General features: G+C 38.4%; 2 long non-coding RNA genes across 2 annotated transcripts in view; one reads left to right on the top strand and one right to left on the bottom strand.

Moving 5' to 3' along the window:
- The first annotated feature begins 4707 nt into the window (after nt 1-4707).
- LOC127530285 (uncharacterized) overlaps nt 4708-23115 on the top strand; it is a 239525-nt gene continuing 221117 nt past the window's right edge. The window contains exon 1 of the long non-coding RNA XR_007936777.1: nt 4708-4869. This is a non-coding gene — a long non-coding RNA (uncharacterized LOC127530285). The remainder of the gene's footprint in view (nt 4870-23115) is intronic.
- Nucleotides 11455-15460, bottom strand: LOC127530286 (uncharacterized). Its single transcript, XR_007936778.1, has 4 exons — nt 14938-15460; nt 14442-14522; nt 12176-12320; nt 11455-12015 (listed from the first exon to the last, which is right to left on the bottom strand). It is a non-coding gene; the product is annotated as an uncharacterized LOC127530286 (long non-coding RNA).

Genomic DNA, 23115 nt, shown 5'->3' with positions numbered 1-23115 from the left:
ACCTTTCTTGTACCTGACTGTAAACAACTTTATTTTTGCTGTGAAGTTAGGCATTTTGACATGGAGGTCTATGGGAGTTGGAGACAGCCCCTAGTGGACATTAGAGGAACTGCACTTGGATTCAGGGAGAGAAGTCTGGGAACAAACAAAACAATATTACTCAATAAAAGTTTGCTGATGCTGCAGGGAAAGATAGTACGCTTTATGACCTTGAATATACAAACTGTATAAAAATTTTCTACGTGTCAGAGCAAATAACATCGTGTACAGACTGATATGTCGCCACGTTATCCTTAACTCTCCTTGAATAAACTCGGAGCACATGCTAGGATTCATTTGATGTCTCTGCAAACTAAACATTGTAGTAAATACACTGATGGGAGGCTCAGTTAGAGGGCAGACTGATGCTGAAACAGTCCATTTTAGAGGAGTTTGGAGTATAAAAGCACGCACAGAGGCAGATAATAGGACACGTCTTTATAATGACGCCTCCAACACTCAGCTTCATCGTCTAAAATGAGGTAAAAGCAGAACAGGAGGAGGTAGGTGGAGCAGTAATGGAGAGCAGAGGAGGAGGAGGTGAAGCCAGAGGGCAGCAGGACGAGGATAAATCGAGTTACAGCTCAACCAGGCATTACGTGATGAATGGATCGATAAAGAGCAGCAGCAGCAGAGCAGACAGCAACGGGACAAAAGAGCCATCAAGGAAACAGCAATCAAGGAAACAGCCGTCCTCCTTACAGGCAGGAAGCTGCAGCCGGATAAAAAAAGCCGTGGTGACTCAGCTGCAACGCTTTTTTAGGGCATCTTTGGAAGAAAGACGAGGAAGAAAAGTACAGGAAAAAATAGAAACGTAATGTGCAGCAGATTCAGTTTCTGTGGCTCAGAGTCACGGTGACGAAGCTAAAACTGACTTCTTTAAATGTAGAAACGTCTGCATCAATGAATGACATAAAAGACGCTTTAAACGGGAGAATATCTGCTCTGACGTCAAATTCAAACATTCTGATTTACTTTATTACAAATTTAGGCCCCACAGTAGGAACTAAACACAGCAACAGTCTTTTATTATCTTTTATTACTTCTTAAATACTTTCTGTGCCCATCATCTCTGACAAATCAATTCTCTTTTTTATCTTGTTTTGAAGAAATGTCAAGCTATACCGGACAATTCTCAGCTCCTTTGGCACACATTTTGAGTCTTTCTAGATGAGTTATGAGTAATTCTGACCAATCTTTAGCTCGTTTTCTCCAAGTTTTTAGTCACGTCTGGACAAATTTTAGCAAATCTGGACAAACTTGACCTGCTTTTGAACAAATTTCGTCCATGTTTTAACTCATTTTGGACAGTTTTTAACTCATTTTGGACCCATTTTGTTTCCTATTTGAACAGTATTAAGTTAGAACAGGTTTTGACTCATATTTGGGCATATTCCAAGTCATTTTGGATGAGTTTCAAGTCATTCTGGCTCCATCTGAGTCTAACAATTTTTTCTTGGGTTGTTCTCCAACATTTACCGGATCTTGAGTCTTTCTGGATGAGTTATTCTGATCAATCTTTAGCTCATTTTTTCCAGGGTTTTAGTCATATTTGGATTAATCCGAGTCATTCTGGACAAATTTTATCTACTTTTGGACACATTTTGGGACAGTTTTGAGCCCCTTATGACACATTTTGATTAGTTTCGGACAGTTTTTTAGTCATTCCTGACATTTTTAACTGGTGTTGGACCGGTTTTGACTCATTTTAGACATACTGTAAGTTATCTTGGACATTCTGGTGTTCATTTTGTTCTTTTGCTTAAATGCTTGGTGGTTTTTCTCTTCCTCTGTTCAGTTCTTTTCCATGAGGAGCCATGATGCAGACATAGAGAGAACCAGTCCATAGATCCACATGGATGACTTTGGACACTTCATTTGAGACCATTTTGAGTCAACTTGAACAAATGTTTGCAGGTTGGGACAGTTTTCCAGTCATTTCTGACAAATTTTGATTTGTTTTGGATCAATTTTGAGTCACTGTCAATATGTTTAACTTTTGGAAGCCAGTTCTTGAGTCCGTTCATGCAGTTAGACTAATTTTGGACACTTCATTTGGGACAATTTTGGGTCACCTTGGACAAACTTTTAGTAGTTTGACATGGTTTTTAAGTCCCTTCTGACAGATTTTGAGTCATTTTGGTTATTCTAATGTGTACTTTAGTCTATAAACTCTTGGTGATTTTAAATGATCACATGTGGACAAATAAACTTTGGATTCATGAACTTAATTTCCAATATTGGAAAGGTTTTTTTTTTTTAAAGTGTTGATAAAAAGAAATGCTCCACTGTTTACCTCAGAACTACTGCAGTCACTTGGAGGTGGTGCAGTTCATATTTATTTGACATTTAGGTGAGTTTGCCCTGAGCTGCCCTCCTCTCCGTTGTGTACTGTACGTGCGCGGCGTGTATCCGCTGTACACTCGGTCGTAAAACACTTCTACTACAGCCGTGCACGGTGACACCACGGAGCGGATGGTTGGCGTGGTTCAGAGAGCAGAGTTTAGTTCAGCTGCCAGCTCCCTCCTGGCTCCGCTTAGTTCTGAAACCCGAGCTTCAGCGCCGGCTTTATCTCCTAAACCAGCCACACCTGGAGGGCCCGGCCCTGCAGGTGAACCAGCAGACGCCTCATCCCCTCCTAACCTGCAGCTCTGACCCAACACCGGCCCAGCTCGCCCTCCAGGAGGCGCCGGGCTTGAGGTGCCAGCTGGGAACACATGCCATTCCTCAGAGCGCTGCAGGATCTGGTGACAGCGGCTCTTGGCTTACAGACAGTCAATGCTAAAATGAGATGCACTCAGTGGGGGGGTGTGGGAGGACTGGGAGGACTGGTGGGCTGCCGCGATCACGTGTCAACGAGTTCAAGTTTATGCTCCTGATTTCACCACTCTGGAGGGTTTCTTGTCTGTATGCTGCAGGAAATTAACCGTCCTGCAGGTCAAACTGACAATTTGAAGTTCAAAAACGTGGGAAAAAAAAAAAAAATCTATTTTCACGGTGAAACTTTCTGATGTCCACATTTTCGGGAAATTTTTGAGCATTTTTTGGTGGAAAAACGAAATGTTAAAAATGTTTAAGAACATTTACAAAAAAATCTACCATGCTAAATTATTTTTCCACAACATGTGACCACACATTACTTTAGATTTTCTTGTATTTCTTTTTAAAGATTTTAATTATGTATTTAGTAGTAGTATTTTTACAGTGTTCTGTCTCCTTGGCTGATAGAGTGAATAAATGCTGCTGATTGAATATTATTTATACACTCAGTCTGTGTGTAAAATCCATCAGAGCTTCTCCTGATTACTCAGACCTTCACTCTTCCTGACCTGCATCTTAATGAGGACCTGCTATCAGTGAAAGTCCCTGCAGACACACAAGTACAAGGTTACAGTAGTTACAATATTAAAGCATATACAGTACATTTACTGCTGCAGGTTACAGGGTTTATAATAATATAACATATAAACTATACAGCACATGCTCTGCTCTGCTCTAATGAATTCTCTTTGCTGCTTCATTCCCGTCTAACTTTTCCCTGAATTTGATAAATATTTGATTTGGTTTTGGAAGCTGTGAGCTTTAATCTGTCCTCTTATCGGAGCGTCCTTGAGCCGCCAGACGAACCCGTAAACATTCAGAGACGCAGCCAACTTCACTTCTTCTGGATATTTCTAACAAATACACAAATAAAGCTGGAAATTAAAACACTAATGAAGTACTTTTACTGTAATACTGCATTTTTTCTGCTACTTTACACTCCTACTGCTATTTTTCGAAAGCAAAAGCTGCACGTTTGATACAAAATATGATCAATACATCAATTCTGATTTATTGATCCTGATGCAGGACTTTTACAAACTAAACATCAGTAAATAAAGTAGTAAAATCACCTTTAAGGCTCCAATATTAAAGTAACGACACATTATAATTTAATATCTATTTTTTGATTCATGACATTCTGGAAAATGAGGACTTTTTATGTTTGTTTCTTTATTTTGTTGCTAATATTTTTACACTGCCACTGAAAATATAAATGCATGACTTTTACTTGAAGCAGAGTACTTCTACTGTGGTATTAGTACACAGTAAAACAAAGTTTAAGTATTAATTTGGCAGCAATATTGCATGAAAAACTACGTAGAAAACAGTGGAATACTGTAATGTTCAAAAACGGTAATAACGGTGTCAAATACCAATAAAATAATGATATTTTAGGTGATTTAAATACAGTTAAACAATGAAATTATAGAGTTAAGGATTGTAAAAGTACACATTACTATTTGTAAAACTATTCTTTCTGCAGACATTATTTACAAATTTGACCTTTTTTTATTTTTTAGTCAACATGTAAATACTTTGTTCCTGTAACTGTACTAGTTATTATCTATATTTAGACAAAACAGGGAAAAACTGGTCAAAAACTATTTACCATTGTTAAATCCTGAAAACAGGAAATAATTAGGGCGGGACCCGAACATCCCGAATATCCGAGTGTTCGTTCGCTACGGCGGTATCCGGATATTAATTTTGGTATACGGATATTCGCTCCGCCCCTCCCCCGTCGGACGTTACGGGGCGGAGCGAATATTCGGATATTCGTCTTTAACAGGGTCCGAATATTCGGAGGCCAGAAACCACTATGGGGATGGCTAGTAATTACGTCATCGTGTCCAAAAACGTCACTTCCGTGTCCTACCAAACCAACGATATAATGGTGCTGTGTTGTGTCCTGTGTTGCAACAATAGAAATGATGTAAATAAAACGATATCTTTCTACCGCTTTCCTCTGGACGAAAAGGAGAAGAGAAGATGGCTGACATTGATAAGGTAAATCGGATTTCTTAGAAAACATTTAGCGCCGGGAGCTAACGTGCGCTAGCTAGTGTTAGCCGCTTGAATCATGTTATCTTTTTGTGTTACGAGGAGTGTTTGGGCCACATTACTAAAGAAACTAAAAGTTGTCGAGATTAAAGTTTATACTTTTAATTTATAAGAATAAAGTCTGCCGAGGGAGACTTTTGTCCCAGTTTTGGGGACTTGGACTTGCTTGACCAATCTGCCCAAAATACTCGACTTGACTAGGATATGGGTCTATGTGACTTGGATTTAATTGAGTCCAATACTTGGACTGACTTGCTAAAAATGATTGGCTAAGATTATTTTAACTGTTATGGATTCATGATTAGTGTAAAGAGATGCGTAGTTATTCACATATGCAAATTAGCCATGTGCTCCCTGCACAAGTTAGCGCTAGAGTGTGCTGCCATGTGACATCTTATTTTGCGGATTTTCCGAAGTCGGTAAAGCGAGGTCTTAACTCTTACAACTCAAACAGAGTTGTAAGAGTTAGTGTGCTGGCAGGTGGTTTTAAAGGGAAAGTGCAGGCGTCAATGAAAAGGAAAACGTACAGTGTTGAGGTGAGTAGCTAAGTAGCGTAAGCTAACAAACACAGGATGTCAGAAATAAAGCTAGCTTTATCATCTGTGTGAGGTTAAATGTCGTTTACTTGGCTTTGTTAGAGTTGTTATGTTAGATTACAAAATTTTGAGTTAACTCAAGAAATGTCTATCATGCTCAGTTTGACAGCGACCAGTTCTTTCGCTACTGCCATTGTGTTTTCATTCGGTGCGCCGCGGCGTAGGACACGGAAGTGGTCCGTGACGTCACACTAGCCATTCCCATTCAGGCCAGCCCTAGAAATAACAGTAAATTTTAAAATCTGTAAAATAATAATCAAATTAAAACATTTAGCATTTTCCAGTGCATTATATTCAGAATTTTTAAAACGTGAAATGTTACAGTTAAATATTGTTAAAAAACAAATTAAAAACATCTCTTTTGATGTGGACTTTTCTTTCAGTCAATGTGTAAATACCTATTTATTGTGATTTTAATAGTTACAATCTGTAATTTAACAGAATAAATCAATAAATATGCATTTATTTTGCAACCTACATTTTTTTTCTCTGAAATAACAGCAAATATCAGCAAAGTCATGTTTTTCACATGTTAAAGCGAAGAATGGTGTAAATTTACAGCTAAACATTGTTAAATAATAAATAAAATGTGTTATTTACAGTTTTGGCCTTTTAAATAACTTATTTATACTTTTAGTCACTGTGTAAATTTTTTCTTGTGATTTCACTGGAGTTTATTTTCTATAATTCAACAAAACACAGAAACATTATTTGATTTTTTTCAATCCTAAAATGTAAAATATAATAACTTTAAAATCTATAAAATAACAAACTAAAGTATTTCACATTTTTCTGCACATATTCATACTTTTGTAATGTGGGATTTTACAGTTAAATATTGTTAAAAAACAAATTAAAAATAATTATTTTGATGTCTTTTTTAGTTAACACATAAATACCATTTTTTTTCTGTGATTTACAAGATAACTATAATTAACCCTGTGAGACCCAAATAGAGAAGAAAAAAAATTGAACTAAAAAAGAATATAAAAGGACTAAGCTAGAAACAAAACATAAAAAATTGCAAATATTTATATATATATATATATATATATATATAACATTTCTATATATAAAATTAAAATTATTGTGTTTTTGCAACAGTGGCTTTTACAGGGTCAACAAAACCGTGAAAATCCGTCTAATTATAGTGAACAATTTACTTTTATCCTTGAAAATGTGTTTTTTTTACACCATAGGTTCTGCATAAGGAGGGATTTTACTTTTGGTGCTTTACTGTTAATCTTCCATTTTTGCAGATGTTGTACTTGCAGCAAAATATTCCCACACCGTGTTTCTGGTACTTTTACTTCGTATCCGAGTTCTTCTTCAACGATGATGTCGTCCAACATGGCGTCTAAATTCTCCAGTCGGGTCGAGTTCAGGTCACAGATCGTTCTTTTTCTACGTCCTCTGACTCCTGCCGTACGGTCGGTTTCTGAATTCTGGTCCTGAATTGAGCTCTTCCCATCAGAATCTAATGATTTCTCCACATGACGAGTCTGACCTTCTATCTGAGGACAAACGGGCCCAAAACATGGCAGAGAAACTCCTCCAGCAGCAGAACGGAGCCACCGGATCCCCTCACCACGGGGGTCAGGGGTTCAGGTTTTTCCTTTAATTTGTCACAGTCTGCAGCTGATGATAGTTTCTGGATCTAACCGAGTCAGAGAGAGGCAGACGGACGAACACTTTAAACCCGGTTTACCAGACTGCAGGTTCAATCTGTCACAGAAACATGTAGTTTTCTTCATATTCTGTGTATAAAAATGTGTTTCTCAGCTGCACTTACATAAAAGTACTATCTAAAGTACTTTATATGAAAACTGTCCCTACATTTCACCATTTCTGAATCCAGAAACCACCCACGGGCTGCAGTCACACTGAAATTCACGTTTTCCAGCCATTTTTGCTGGAATTAGATAAACGAGAAAGAGACACAAAATGACAAAAAGAGATACAAAACGACAAAAACAAGACACAATGACAAAAACGTGACAACATGACAGAAATGAGATGCAAAGTGACAGAAACGAGACAAAAATGACAAAAACGACAAACTGACAGCAACGAGACACAAAACGACAAAAACGAGACACAAAACAACAAAAACGAGACAAAACAACAAAAACGAGACACAAAACGACAAAAACAAGACACAAAACGAGAAAACCGAGACAAAATGACAAAAACAAGACAAAACGACAAAAACAAGACACAAAACGACAAAAACAAGACACGAAACGACAAAAACGAGACACAAAACGACAAAAACAAGACACGAAACGACAAAAATGAGACACACAACGACAAAAACGAGACACGAAACGACAAAAACGAGACACGAAACGACAAAAACAAGACATAAACTGAAAGCAATGAGACACAAAATGACAAACACGAGACACAAAATGACAAACACGAGACACGAAACGACAAAAACGAGACAAAACGACAAAAACGAGACACGAAACGACAAAAACAAGGTACAAAACGACAAAAACGAGACAAAACGACAAAAACGAGACACAAAACGACAAAAAAGAGACAAAACGACAAAAACGAGACACAAAACGACAAAAACGAGACACAAAAAGACAAAAACGAGACACAAAAAAATGACAAAAACGAGACACAAAATGAGAAAAACGAGAGGACAAAAAACCCACCCCTGACCACCAACGGGCTGTAGTCATTCTCTCTTTTTTTAGCCATTTTTGCAGGAATTTGCATTTCCCCATTTCCCAGCCCTGCTCCATCTGGTCCAGCCTGCTGGTCACTTTAAAAACATGCAGTTTTTGGAACAATCATCGCAATGCTTCGGCATGTTTACGCAGATGCACATATCTGATGAATCCTAGTCTATAATTATATATTATTATATCATTATTGTCAAATATTTCTCTTGACAACTGCAGAAAGAATTATTAATGCCACTGAGGATCAAATTTAATGATTTTTAATGCCATTTAAGGCCTTAATTTTCACAAAATTAGCTCAATGACTGTTAATGCTTTTTAATGCTCTGCAGAAAAACAACACTCTTTGTGTCTTATGGGAAAAAAAGCTCCTCTTACTCACGAATCCAAGATGCAGATCCAAAGCAGGTCTGAAGAGCCGACGGTGAAGATGAAGAAGCAGCAGAGATGCAACAGCGTCGTCCGTGTGTTCAGCAAGTCCAGCAGCGGGTCCTTGGTCACAGCAGTAGCAACAGGCTAATTAGCAACAGGCTAATTAGCATCACGGTCCTCCAGCGAAGTCCTCAGCTCTCCTGAGTCTCCTCAGTGAAAGTGGCGGATGGTGTTTATAACTAACAGTCTCTGATAGCAATACGTGCTTAAATGTCAACGTTTGAGTCCACGCCGAGACTTTTTCAAGCTAGTAAAAAAAACAATAACCACAGCTAGCCAGCTAGCCTAGCTGCACTTCACTTTGAACTTCGGTATAGTGAGACGCTAAACTGCAAGTTTCACAAGACATAAATCTGCTAAATACTAGTTATGTGAATACTTCAAAAGTATGCAGGTCTACAACTTTAATCACCTCCACATTAAACTTGGCTTTCCCTGCTAGTCCTCTGCTGTTTTCTTCCATTACGTTTGTACTCTTCTCTCCCTCTTTCTCCTACCTAGCTCAAACGTGGCGCCGATTTTTCTTCCTGTTGTTACCCGCGCCCACCAACAAAGTGAGTTCTGATTGGCTAATAGTGCAGCTTTACCGAAAACCCTATTGGTTTACATATACGTCACTCAAACACCTTGAAAATACATTGGTGGAGTATAGAGCTCCGGGAGATGACGTCACACAATCCCGGCATGCAACAGTTGAAATCAAAACACCGCCATATTGGCAGGAAGGCGCGCTGTTTAAACTACTGCCAGCTAACTCCTAAACGTTCTTCAGCGTCGACATCAGAGAGTTCACCATATGGTGGACAGTTGTTGTGCCCCGGGATGCCAGAACAGCCGAGGACGAGCAAAGGGGAGAGCATTTTATCGGATTCCCAAAGATCCTGAAAGACGACAGAGGTGGATCACTGCCATAAAACACGCAAGAAGCGAGCAGAAGAAAACGGAGCGGTGGGAACCCGCAGGCAACGGATTCCGCTTATGTAGCGACCACTTTGTATCAGGTACAGAATCCGTTTCCTAAGCTTTATATCTGATCGCGTAATTTCTCTTACCCCTCAAGGCTTTTATACGCTATTCCGCTTCAGTTCCGCTTCAGTGTCCCGCCCGCGGTACACTTTGAGATCTGCATAAGCAATTTGCTAAATGTCTGAAACGCGATTATACAAACACTATACGCCGATGGAAAGCTTAGATTCTCATGAATCCGCCGGTATAGACCACTTTCAGATGTGATTACCACAGCGGGTAATATAAACACATTTGTCCAACAAACAACGAATATCCATCCATCTGTTCTCTGTCCACGGCTTCAACGCACACAGCGCGACTCACATTTCCGGGTTCATTATTACACACAGATGAAAATATTCCACAAAAAACGGCCATAATCCTACCTTGGACATCCAGACAAAACAAGCCTGTAAAATATTTTTTCCAAAACATGTCTTGAAGTCGGCATATTATCCACGAATAGGTCGTTTTCGAGGAAATGCACCTCGCGATGTGCGTCCAATATTCCCTGTATTTCTCGTCATATTTTTATTTACAAATAGAATATTAGCGATTTTTTGTACTGAAAATGGCTGGAATTGACTGAAGCTTAAAGGGTTAAGAGATTCACCGGAGTAGGATGAAGGAAAATTTATCAGGTAATTGTAGATGTCAGGGTACCGCAGGTCCGGTAAAAGGTCCGCTCCGACCGTCTCAAGATTCTTAAATAAGATACCGGGTGCATGATATGGATCGGATATGTTTAGTTTGTCCAGTTTGTTTGTATATTTTGTAATATTGTCTGATTTAAAATGAAAAGTAAACTCAGACGGCGTGAATTTTCTACCAGCGCCATTCATTTTGAAGCGGAGTTTCCTGCCAACATGGCGGCGTAAACAAACGGAGTCACGTGACGTCCGGAGCTCCATACAAAACATTATACAATAAAAGAATCATGGACAACGTAGTTCTCATTAATTATACTCATACATATTGTGAAACACATTTCTTTTAACTATCTTTGTTTTGCAGGTCGTTACATAAAGAAATTTTTTATTAATTTAATTGAATTTGAATTAATTCAGTTGCGATCTTGGCCTAGAGTTTTTCTCCTAACAGTTAACATCTATTTTTTTTCTGTGTTTTAATGGGATATTTTCTATAATTTAGCAAAACAGGAAAAAATAATTGTTTCTACTTTATCTTGGCCTTTTTGGTGGTTACATTTAGCATAATTTTATACTTTTTTATATGATTTTCCAGAACATTTTCTGTAATTTAGCCAAAGATGGAAACAGGTAAATAATAAATCGTTCATAAACAAACCCATGTTTTCCACCCCGGCTGCTTGTAGCGTCTCCTGTCATGCAGGTGTGCGTTTTGTGCAGCAGCAGTTTTTAATGCGACGCAGCAGAGGGCCTTCTGACGCAGCAGAAGCTAGCAGCAGCTGCAGCTCTGAGTGATGGGGTGAGATTTCCTGAAGGGATTTGTTCGGTAGCTATCAATCCACGTACATGAAAATCCTTAAATATGGCACAGTAAGCAGATTAGCGCTGATCCACTTAGAATGTGAGATTATTACTGTAATATATAGGCAATATACTGTATGATGACAACATGGGCTGTAATGCGACAAGCTCACACATTACGTGAGCCGAAATACAACACTGCAGCTGGACTTTCTCTGCATTTAATAAGCAGAGAATGTGAGGAGTTAAAGCAAAATGTTACATATCGGAGCATAAAGGAGTCCAGAAAGATGCAAAACCATCACAAAAAAAATAGACAATCACTTCAGAGACAAAAAAAAAACACAATGAAAAGATGTTTAATCACCACAAAGACACAAAAAAAAGCCACCAACCAAACAAAATACACACAAAAACCCCAAAACAATCCCAGAGAGAGACACTGTACGATACAGAACAATCACCAAAAAGGAACTAAACTGTGACGGTTTCTCAAGGAGCTCCGGTGCAGGAAACGAGCAGACACGCAAAAGCAGTTAAAAGACTTCATTCACAGAACGAAAGAATAATACAAGACAGAAAACTCAGGATAGGCCAGGAGGACAAACTGCAAACTGAGGCGCTAATTCATGGTGGGTAAAACCAGGCAAGAAAGGATATTGTGAGGCTTAACTGAAACTATGATGCAAAAGCTTTAGTACTAACTAGAGGCTCGAAGGCTTACTTCAAAATACTTACGCTAACTTAAACTATAGACACGATTTCATTAAACAAAGTCAAGACTATAATCAATCAGGAATTAACTAATAAAACTGTGGCTGATGCTCATGCTGGGGAATCGCAGACAAACGGATCCATGGAGGGTTCAAGGCAGCAGTTGAGCATGGAGAGGACACCACGGGACGGCTTTGGTTGAGGAACCCCGAGTGGAGGAGACGGCGAGGAATCCAGATGAGACCAGGCAGAGGCAGGCGGTTCCAAAACGACAACAGAGGAGGACAGACGATGTTACTACAGGTATGTGCGACTGTGAACCTCAAACCGCAGAGTGTGTGAAGACCAGTACCGGCTGTATCACAATCGAGAGGTGAGTGGCGTCTGATTATGCGCAGTGAGAATGAGGTCTGATTGGCAATCATTCCACCTGCTCCTGAACCGGCTGATGAGGGTGATGTGGAACACCTGCTGCAGCAATTACTCCAGGGAAACACCTAAAAGGAAGAGAGAGCAGCAGAGGGAGAGAGAGAGCACTATCTGGGTCTGGCAGCTGCCAGTCTGACACTAAACAACCTCAAGCAGACATAATAAACCCAAAGAAACACCAAATGCCTGTAAAGAGACACAAATTAATCACAAAGAGACACAAAACAACTACAAAAAGGCAGAAAAAGGGACAAAACAACCACGAAAAGACATAAATCAACCACAAAGAGATACCAACTGCATATAAAGAGACACAAATTCACCCCAAAGAGGAACAAAAGGACAACTTCAAAGTTAAAAAAACACACAAAAATGCACAAAACAACCATAAATAAGCACAAAAAGACGTAACACAACCACCAAGAAGCACAAAACAACCATGAAACATCCTAAAACAACCGCAGAGACACAAAACAACAACCAAGAGACACAAAATGACCATAAAGAGGCACAAAACAACCACAAAGACACACAAAACACCCATAAAAAGGCATAAAACAATCACTAACAGACACAAAAGTGCCCAAAGCAACCACCAACAGACAAAAAACAACCACAAAGACACACAAAAGTGCCCAAAATAACCACAGACATACAAAAAGATGCAACACAACCACAAAGAAATAGAAAGTAGCCCAAAACAACACAAAGAGACACAAAACAACTACAAAAAGGCAGAAAAAAGGGACAAAACAACCACGAAAAGACATAAATCAACCACAAAGAGGTACCAACCGCATATAAAGAGACACAAATTCACCCCAAAGAGGAACAAAAGGACAACTTCAAAGTTAAAAAAAACACACAAAAATGCACAAAACAACCATAAATAAACACAAAAAGACGTAACACAACCACCAAGAAGCACAAAACAACCATGAAACATCCTAAAACAACCGCAGAGACACAAAACAACAACCAAGAGACACAAAATGACCATAAAGAGGCACAAAACAACCACAAAGACACACAAAACACCCACAAAATGGCATAAAACAATCACCAACAGACACAAAAGTGCCCAAAACAACCAGAAACACACACAAAAAGATGCAACACAAACACAAAGAAATAGAAAGTAGCCCAAAACAACACAAAGAGACACAAAACAACTACAAAAAGACACAAACCAACCCAAAACAACCACAGACACACAAAAAGATGCAACACAACCACCAAGAAATAGAAAATGGCCCAAAACAACACAAAGAGACACAAAAATAACCACCAAGACACAAACCAACCCAAAACAACCACAAAGAGACACAAAAAGATGTAACACAACCATCAAGAGGCAAACACAACCACAAAGACAGAAAATTACTTTAAACAAGAACAAATAAAGGTACTAAACAACCACAAAGACACACAAAAAGACATAACACAACTACCTAGAGACACAAAACGATGCCTGAAAACGTGCAGATTGATGTAAAGTATTATTTTATGTGAGTTTAACTGAGCTGCTGATATTCGATCCACCAAAACCAATAAAACTTGTAAATTGTGAGTGCAGTCGGTTCCACGGGGACAAAGAAAAGCGGCACTAATTTTATATCACCGAGCGGATCCATTTCAACACATAGCTGCCGGGCCGAGCAGCGGCCACCTACAAAGTTCAGCTGAAGCCGGCTTCACGTTACCGACCATCGGGGTCACACTAAAAATACACACCTGGACCACATCTACAATCCGAACATTCACCAAACCCTCCTCCACGGGGCAGAAGTAAATCACATGTAAATGATTTAAGTGGTCACAAATAGGCGGCTTTCCCCCAGAACACGCCGGGAATGTCTTAATCTCACCGCCTGCTACTAATCTCTCAAAGGACACGGTGTTTCTGCCTGGATGTTACCAGCAATTAGCCACGGCCCATTAGCTGCACGGCCGGCCGGCGTGGACACCAGACAGCGGAGCGTGGACGTCTGAAAGCAGCCGTGGTTCGGCGGTTTGTCGGCCGGATCGCTGTGCGTGTTGCGTGTTTTTATTTCACCGTGTCGCTGCTTCACATCAAAGATTCAGTGTAATTAATCAGATGACGACACGATTCATTACGTCATCTATCAGGTTTTTATACGCCGACAGCCACGACATTAGAACCGCTGCCAGTAAATAACACTTCTTACCTGGTTACCATGGCAACGGCAACAGGTGGATTCACAGGCGGCAGGTGGCCCGTCAGTTATTGGAATTAAGACATGAAGAATCTACAAAAAGACACAAAACAACCACAGACATAAAGTCACCAAAAAAGAAACCAAGGAATGCACAAAAATGATAGAAAAGAACCACAAAAAGGCACAAAACAACCACAAATTGACACAAAAAGACATAACACAACAGCCAAGAGGCACAAAACAACCTCAAGTCTGAAAACGTTTTTTGTGAAATTAGGTTTTTTTGTTTTTAGAATTTTGTCAATGAAATAAACTTCATTTGAATCTGATATTTGAAAACACACGGTTGGAAATGAGACTATTGATCAGAAACAGTTACAGTTCAAGATGTTAATTCGGCCTTTTAAAATTCTCAAAAAAATCCACCTTCCAGGACGTAAAGCTCCACAGGACACCTTCACAGATATTAGTCAGGTGGTTTAATTGCATAATTTTAGCGTTTCACCTCCGATTCAGTGGGCTCTGGATCACTGTGTTACAGTTAAACTCCATGACAGCTCTGCAGGGAACTTTAGGTGAAAAGTTCCTCCCTGAGGTTCATTATGGGAAAAGTCACGGCTGAGCTGTTTGTTGTGTGGAGCTGCTGATGCCACTCAGATATTCTGGTCAAAGTTTGCTGTTGTGGTCATCCAGGGCAGGAAAATAACCGGTGTGGCCCCAGAGATGAGGCTGAGTCATGAGGGGAAGGTTGACGTGGCGCTTTCACAATCTGCAGCCAAGCACAGGACCTGGAAACATCTTGTGGAACATGCGGTGGATTCAGTTGATGTTAAGGTCAGAGATTTACAGTGTATGTGGGAGAAAGATTCAAATATTTATGTAGTGAAGGAGTCTGCAGTATGGAGCTGGAGCTGTATTTATACTGAGCTGCTGCTTTACTACCACAACCTGCAAACTGAGGCTTCAACCTTCGACTAAATACAGAAACATGCGCTAAAAGTAAATGTAGCGACTGTAGAAACCTGTAGAAAATACAATAAAACTAACTATATATATATATAAATACACAAAACCACCACAAAAGACATACAAGACAGCCACAAGGGAACACAAAATAAATGCAAAGAGGCACAAATTCAGCACAAAAAGACACAAAACAAACCCAAAAGACACTATACGACACAAAAGAACCACAAAAAGGCACAAAATAGCCTCAAAGAGACACAACAAGGCACAAAACAACCACAATAAGGTACTAAAAAACCCCACAGAGACAAAAAAGACACAACACAACCACCAAGAGACACAAAATGACACCAAACAAGCATCAAGAGACACAAAATAACCACAAAACGACTCAAAACAACAACAAAATGACACAAAAATACATAACGCAACCACCAAGAGACACAAAAAGATCCAAAACAACCACAAAGGTACATAAACAAATCACAAAAGGACATAAAAAGACACAGAACAACTACAAAAATGCCAAACAGAGTTACAAAAAGATCCAAAACAACCACAAAGAGTCATAAAGTAACCACAAAGGGACATAAAAAGACACAGAACAACTACAAAAATGCCATAAAGACACAAAAATATCCAAAACAACAACAAAGTTACATAAAACAATCCCCCAAAACTACAAAAATAGCCAAAACAACTACAAAAAGACACAAAAATGCCATAAAGACAAAAAATATTTAAAACAACCACAAAGGTGCACAAAAAGATTTAGAACAACCACACAGACATAAAACAACCACTAAGGTATACAAAAATCTTTTTAAAAACTACAAAAATATTTTTTTAAATTGCAAAGAGATCCAAAACAACCACAAAGGTACATAAAACGACCCCCAAAAAACTACAAAATATCCAAAACAACTACAAAAAGACACAAAAATGCCATAAAGACAGAACAAAACTCAAAACAACCACAAACGTACACAAAAAGATCCACAACAACCACAAAAAGATCAAGAACAACCTCAATGAGGCACGAAACAACCACAAAGGTACACAAAAAGATCCACAACAACCACAAAAAGATCAAAAACAACTTCAATGAGATACGAAACAACCACAAAGGTACAAAAAGATTTAGAACAACCACGAAGAAACATAAAGAAATCACAAAAGGAGATAAAAAGACAGAACAACTACAAAAAGACCAAACAGAGTTACAAAAAGATCCAAAACAACTGTGAAAAGATCGATAAAACGATTCCCAAAAACTACAAAAAGAGCCAAAAATAACTACAAAAAGCCACAAAATGCCATAAAGACTAAAAAAAATCTAAGCAACCACAAAGGTACACAAAAAGATCCACAACAACTACAAAAAGATCAACAACAACCTCAATGAGACACGAAACAACCACAAAGGTACAAAAAGATTTAGAACCACGAAGAGACATAAAGCAATCACAAGGGGACATAAAAAGACAGAAATCAACACAAAACAACCAAAAAACCCACAAAAAGATCCAAAACAACCTTGAAAAGATACAAAACTCCATAAAGACACAACTCATCTTCATATCGTAGATTTATTTTGTGTTTTTATCACCTGCAGGAAGGATGTTGGTTTCTATATTACAGATTCTGATAAATGCTCTTTAAATTCCTTTTGCAACAAAACAAACAAACTCTGAGCAGATAAGACAAGTCAAACAGTAACCTGTGTGCACGTACGTGCACGGAGATGCAGCCAGCACTCCCTGTTGGACTGTGGGATTATGAGAGTCAGGTTTCCTCCTCTGCAGCATCACTCACCCTCTAATCACTGATTTTCTTTTGGGTGAGTGAAAGAGTAAATTAGTGTTGTTCTTTATCTTAATCCTAAAATTTCAGGCCTGCTTCGAGTCGGCTTCCTCGCCTGTTTTCTGAGCGATTTGCGGTCGATCAGGAGTCGGATAGTTCTGCCAAATTTTAACACTGAGCCCTTGTGGATTCTCTAACAAGGCCGGTTCTTTGTGTTCTAATACAAGCGCACAACACAAATCCAGCTCCTTTCTGGCGGATCTGCAGTAAATCCCCCGACTCACATCACTTCCTCTGGCAGATCTCACAGATACACAGCAGAGCGGCTTCACATCGCCGTCAAATTACTCCTCAAACTGCTCAAACTTGCATTGCAAATTGGATGGTTTGAATTCTGTCCGACGCTGAAACACGACACAGAATCCCTCATTGTTCCTGATCCGGCTCCGACGCTGCCAAAGTGAAAAGAACCTTTCTGTAAGAAGATTGATCAAATAGTTTTAGTATGTTCTGTTTTACTAAATCTCCAGGTTTTTTTTAGGGGATTTAGGTGTATCAGGTTTCTGTCTAGGTGTTAGAACCTTCAGAAGCAGCCAGAAAATAGTCTTACACCTGGAATAAAGCCACAACCTGCCTTTTGTACGTTCTGGTTTGGAGAAAAAATGAGTTTCAGGTAAGTGGATACCTGTATCAGTTATCCAGGAGACACAAAACCACCACAAAGAGGCACAGAGCAGCCACAAACACACATTAAATCAACGCAAAGAGACACAAAACCACCAAAAAGAGGCACAGAAAAACCACAAAGACACATTAAATCAATGCAGAGACACAAAACCACCACAAAGAGGCACAGAACAGCCACTAAGACACATTACATCAATGCAAAGAGACACAAAACCACCAAAAAGAGGCGCAGAAAAACCACAGAGGCATAAAATCATTACAACGAGACAAAAAAACCACCAAAAAGAGACACAAAGCCACCAAAAAGAGGCACAGAACAAGCACAAAAGATATAAAACTAGCGCCAAAAGATGATAAATCATCACAAAAGACATAAAATCACCACAAAAAATGCAAAATCTAAAAAAGGACACACAAAATCAATACAAAGAGACACAAAGCCACCAAAAAGAGGCACAGAACAACCACAATAAGGCATAAAATCAATACAAAAAGGCACAAAATAACAACAAAAACACCCAAAACAACTACCAAAAAGAGACATAAAAACACCAAAAACAGACAGAAAACAATAGGGCTAGACCCGAATATCCCGAATATCTGAACATATCCGAATATCCCTACAAAACAACCACAAAAGACATAAAACCACCACCATAAAACACAAAATCAACACAATGATGCAACTCTAGATTTTATCAGCACTTATTGGTGCGACCACCAGAGGTCGCCGGTGTTGTCTGGTTCTTCCTGTTTTACGTTTTGCCTATCAGTGATCAGGATCAATGATAAAGATCCTGCTGAGCCAGTAGGAAATGGAGGAATCTTCTGCAGATAACGGATGATCATGGTCTGATTACGTCCAAATCGGGTGATGCCTTTCCATTGGTCGGCGTCCACGTCATGTGACTCAATCATCTTTATCGCTTTATACATTAAAAAGGCTGTAGAACAAGAAGGAAACCAGAAACAGCAGATTAAAGCTCCACTGATGATCACACAGGCAAAGAAAAGACCTAAAACATCAAGAACACCAAGCATGGAGGTGGCGGTATCATGTCAGGACAATGAGCCCAAACACACATTAAAAGTGGTAAAGAAATGCTCCATCAGACTAGAACTGAGGTTTTAGAATGGTCTTCATGATTAATGGAGCTTTAACTGAAATAGTTACAGGATTTTGAGGAACTTTGATTTATTTTCCATTGACGGAACCCAAACACAAGTTCTAGGTTCTCCAGAAGTCCCGTGCTGTGTCCACTTGCTGAGCTTGGCTGTGTTAAAAATATATTTAAAGTATTAGTTTAGTGTTGTTTTACACACTTTTTACTTCATTTTCAGTCAGTTTTAGTTACTGAACAGACATTTTTAGTTCCTGTTTGCTGTCTTTTCTGTCAGTTTTAGCTGTCATTTCCTTTTGTTTTCACTCACTGTTTGCTTTTATTTAAAGTCGTTTTCAATCACTGTTTTCCTTTGTTTTTATTCATATTCTCTCACTATTTGCTTTCATTTCCAGCCATTTATTGTTGCTGTTTGCTTTTATATTCAGTCATTTTCCCTCACTGTTGTCACTTGTTTTCAGTCACTGTTTTTGTTTTCAGTAATTATTTGCTTTCGTTTACAGTCACAGTTGAGGTTTTCTTTTGTTTCCATGACTATTTGCTGGTTGCTTTCACCTAAAGTTGTTTCACTCGCTGTTGTTTTTCATTTTCAGTGCTTTCCATCTCTGTTGGCATTTGTTTTCAGTCACTGTTTTCTTATGTTTTTATTCATATTCAGTCTCTATCTGCTTTGATTTTCAGTTGCTTGTTTTACAGTTGTTTTAGTTGCCATAGTTTTAGTATTCAGTTGTTTTCACTCACTGTTTGCTTCTTTTTTGGTTTTAGTTTTTCATTTTCAGTTGCTTTCCACCGCTGCTGGCCTTTGTTTTTAGTCACTGCTTGTTTTCATTTGCAGTCGTTTGTTTTTTTGTTTTTACCCACTGTTTGCTTTCCTTTTCAGATGTTTTTAGTCTCTTTTAGTTTTCATTTTTGATGCTTTCCATCACTAGATTGCCATTTGTTTCTGGTCACTGTTGGTTTTCATTTTCACTCGCTGTTTTCGTATAATTTTTTACCCACTGTTGACTTTTATTTACAATCAGTTTCAGTCACTGTTTTCTTTGGTTTATAGTCACTTCTTCTTTATTCCATCTCTGTTGGCATTTATTTCAAGTCACTGTTTGTCTTCATTTTGTGTCATTTTCAGTCATAGTTTTTTTTTTAGCTTTCTGTCACTTTAACTCACTTGTTGTTTACTTTTGTTTTTGTTTTTTTCTTTTGTATTTAGTAGTTTGAAGGAGTTTTTTTAATCATCTTTCATTTTCACTTCTTTCCATCTCTGTTAGCATGTTTTCTGTCAGTTGGTTTTCAGTTTGCTTTAGTTTTAAAGTCATTTTTAGTCACTGTTTGCTTTTATTTACAGCTGATTTCAGTCACTGTTTTGTTTTTAGTCATTTTCATTCACTTTTGCATTCTTTACCAGACGTTTTTAGTCTCTGTTAGTGAATATTTTCAAGGCTTTCCATCACTGTTGTCACGTGTTTTCAGTCACTGTTTTTTTTCATGTTGTGTCATTTTGATTTGCCGTTTGTCTTTTATTTAAAAATATTTTTAGTCAATATTTTCTTTAGTTTTCAGTCATTTTCACTCACTGTTGGCGTTGTATTTCAGCCGTTTTACTTTTTAGTGCTTTCCGTCTCTGCTGGCATTTGTTTCCAGTCGCCGTTGTTTTCATTTTGTGTCATCGTCTTCTTCTATTTTCAGTCAGTTTGCTTTAATTTTCAGTTGATTTCAGCCACTGTTTTGTTTTGGTTCATTTTCAGTCACTGCTCACGCTAAAGATCTTCTAACTTTACATCCTTAGTGGCAGAAATAATACATTTTGTTACAATAGAATATAATATCCTTTATTTTGAGCTGTGGACCAACAATACTTTTGTTTTCTTCTCCTTTTTTACTCACTGTTGTTTTTTTATTTACAGTCAGTTTCAGATAAACAGCTGTAAACACATAAACTTAAAGGTGTTTCTGTGAAAATAAAAGCTGTGATCTAATTTTTATGTTTTTACGGCGACCCGGCAGCCGTAAATAACCGGTTAAAACCTGAACGTGTGACTCGAGGAAAGAGAAAGATCAATAAACAATTCGCACGTCCACAAGCCAAAAGAAATGCAGGATCATGCTGCTGCTGCTGCTGCTGCAGAACGATGCAGATGTTTTAAACCAGACCAATGGGTTCAGCTCCTCCACCCTCAGCTCCATCCCTCCTCTATCCTCTTCTCTTCTCCCCTTCAGCTCAATTAGTCTCTTTTCCACGCTGTGATCCCTCCTCAAACTGATTCCTCCCCCTGTCCCTCTCCAGTTCCCTGCCTCATGACTCACACAGGATATTTTAGTGTCACAATCAGTCAGAAACACGGGTAAATATAGATCAGAAGCCTTAAAGACGTAGTACGTGTGAGCGAGCACATATCACGCCGCCCACGCTGCCGACACGCCTCAGGGAGGGGTTTCTGCCGAGTCGTGCTCTCGGAGGCTTTTACATCAGCAGTGTGGCTGTTTTACCTGCCGAGGAGCACGTCGCCTGCTGCAGCTCCTAAAGCCAGCAGGACTTTAATCCCACCTGCTCGCCTCGTTCCACTTTCCCCTCAGTATCAGAGCTTTATTACGTTCCTCTGGATCTGAAAACTCTTGTACTTTGAGTCTGACTTTTACAGAGACCAGAGAAGGGGAAAAAACATGCTAGATGGTGTTTGTGGCAGGTAAATTATAGGACAAAACACTATTTAAAGGACATTTTCTTCATTTGAAAGCTGCTTTGATTCATACGCTTTGATTCAGACACAGAAATGACAGGAAAAGATGCACCAATGACAACAAAAGGCACAGAATAAAGCTGCAAAACTCACATTAAAAGATGCAAAATGAAACAAAGAGACAAAAATAGGATGGAAAGATGCACAAATGAAGCAAAAAAGAAACAAAAATGACAAAAAGAGGTGCACAAATGACACAAAAATGGCACACAAAAATGTAAAAATGACACATAAAGCTGCAAAAATCACATTAAAAGATGCAAAAATGCCACAGAGACAAAGATAGCACAAAAAGATGCACAAATGAAGCAAAAAAGACAGAAAAAGATGCAGAAATGACACAAAAAGTGCAAAAATGATGCATAAAGCTGCAAAAATCACATTAAAATATGCAAAATGAATCAAAGAGACAAAAATAGGATGGAAAGATGCACAAATGAAGTATAAAAGAAACAAAAACGACAAAAAGAGGTGCACAAATGACACAAAAATGTAAAAATGACACATAAAGCTGCAAAAATCACATTAAAAGATGCAAAAATGACACAAAAAAGAAACAAAAATGACAAAAAGAGGTGCACAAATGACACAAAAATGTAAAAATGACACATAAAGCTGCAAAAATCACATTAAAAGATGCAAAAATGAAGCAAAAAAAGAAAGAAAAATGACAAAAACAGGTGCACAAATGACACAAAAGTGTAAAAATGACACATAAAGCTGCAAAAATCACGTTAAAAGATACAAAAATGAAGCACAAAAGAAACAAAAATGACAAAAAGAGGTGCACAAATGACACAAAAATGTAAAAATGACACATAAAGCTGCAAAAATCACATTAAAAGATGCAAAAATGACACAGAGACAAAAATAGCACGGAAAGATGCACAAATGAAGCAAGAAAGGCATAAAAGTGGCACAAAACAGTAAAAAAATGGTTGATGATACAGAACTGTTTCTGTTAAGATTAACCCTCTGAACTCCAAAGAGCAGTTTCTGGACAATTTTTGCTCCCGTCTCATTTTTCACTGCAATCTGAAGTCCTGCAGCTCTATAGAAAGAGAACAAAAATATTACAAAACAATGAAATGACACAAAAAGACACACAAATATGTAAAAATGCACATAAAGTTGCAAAAATGACACTAATACATGCAAAAATGTCACAACAAGATGCAAAAAAGACTAACAAAAACAGAAAATGCCACAAAACACAAAAACTGACATAAAAGATGAACGTTTTACACAAAAAGATGCAAAAATGACACTAAATGACACAAAGGGGCAAAAAAATTAAAAAAAAGATGACCAAAAAGACAAAGAAATGACAGAAAAATACATAAAAATGACACGAAACAGTATAAAAATGTC

This window comes from Acanthochromis polyacanthus, chromosome 16, assembly GCF_021347895.1.
Source record: "Acanthochromis polyacanthus isolate Apoly-LR-REF ecotype Palm Island chromosome 16, KAUST_Apoly_ChrSc, whole genome shotgun sequence".
In the NCBI taxonomy this organism is placed as follows: Eukaryota; Metazoa; Chordata; class Actinopteri; family Pomacentridae; genus Acanthochromis; species Acanthochromis polyacanthus.
The sequence above is the reverse complement of the archived record's forward strand: the minus strand, read 5'-3'. Positions and strand labels throughout refer to the sequence as shown.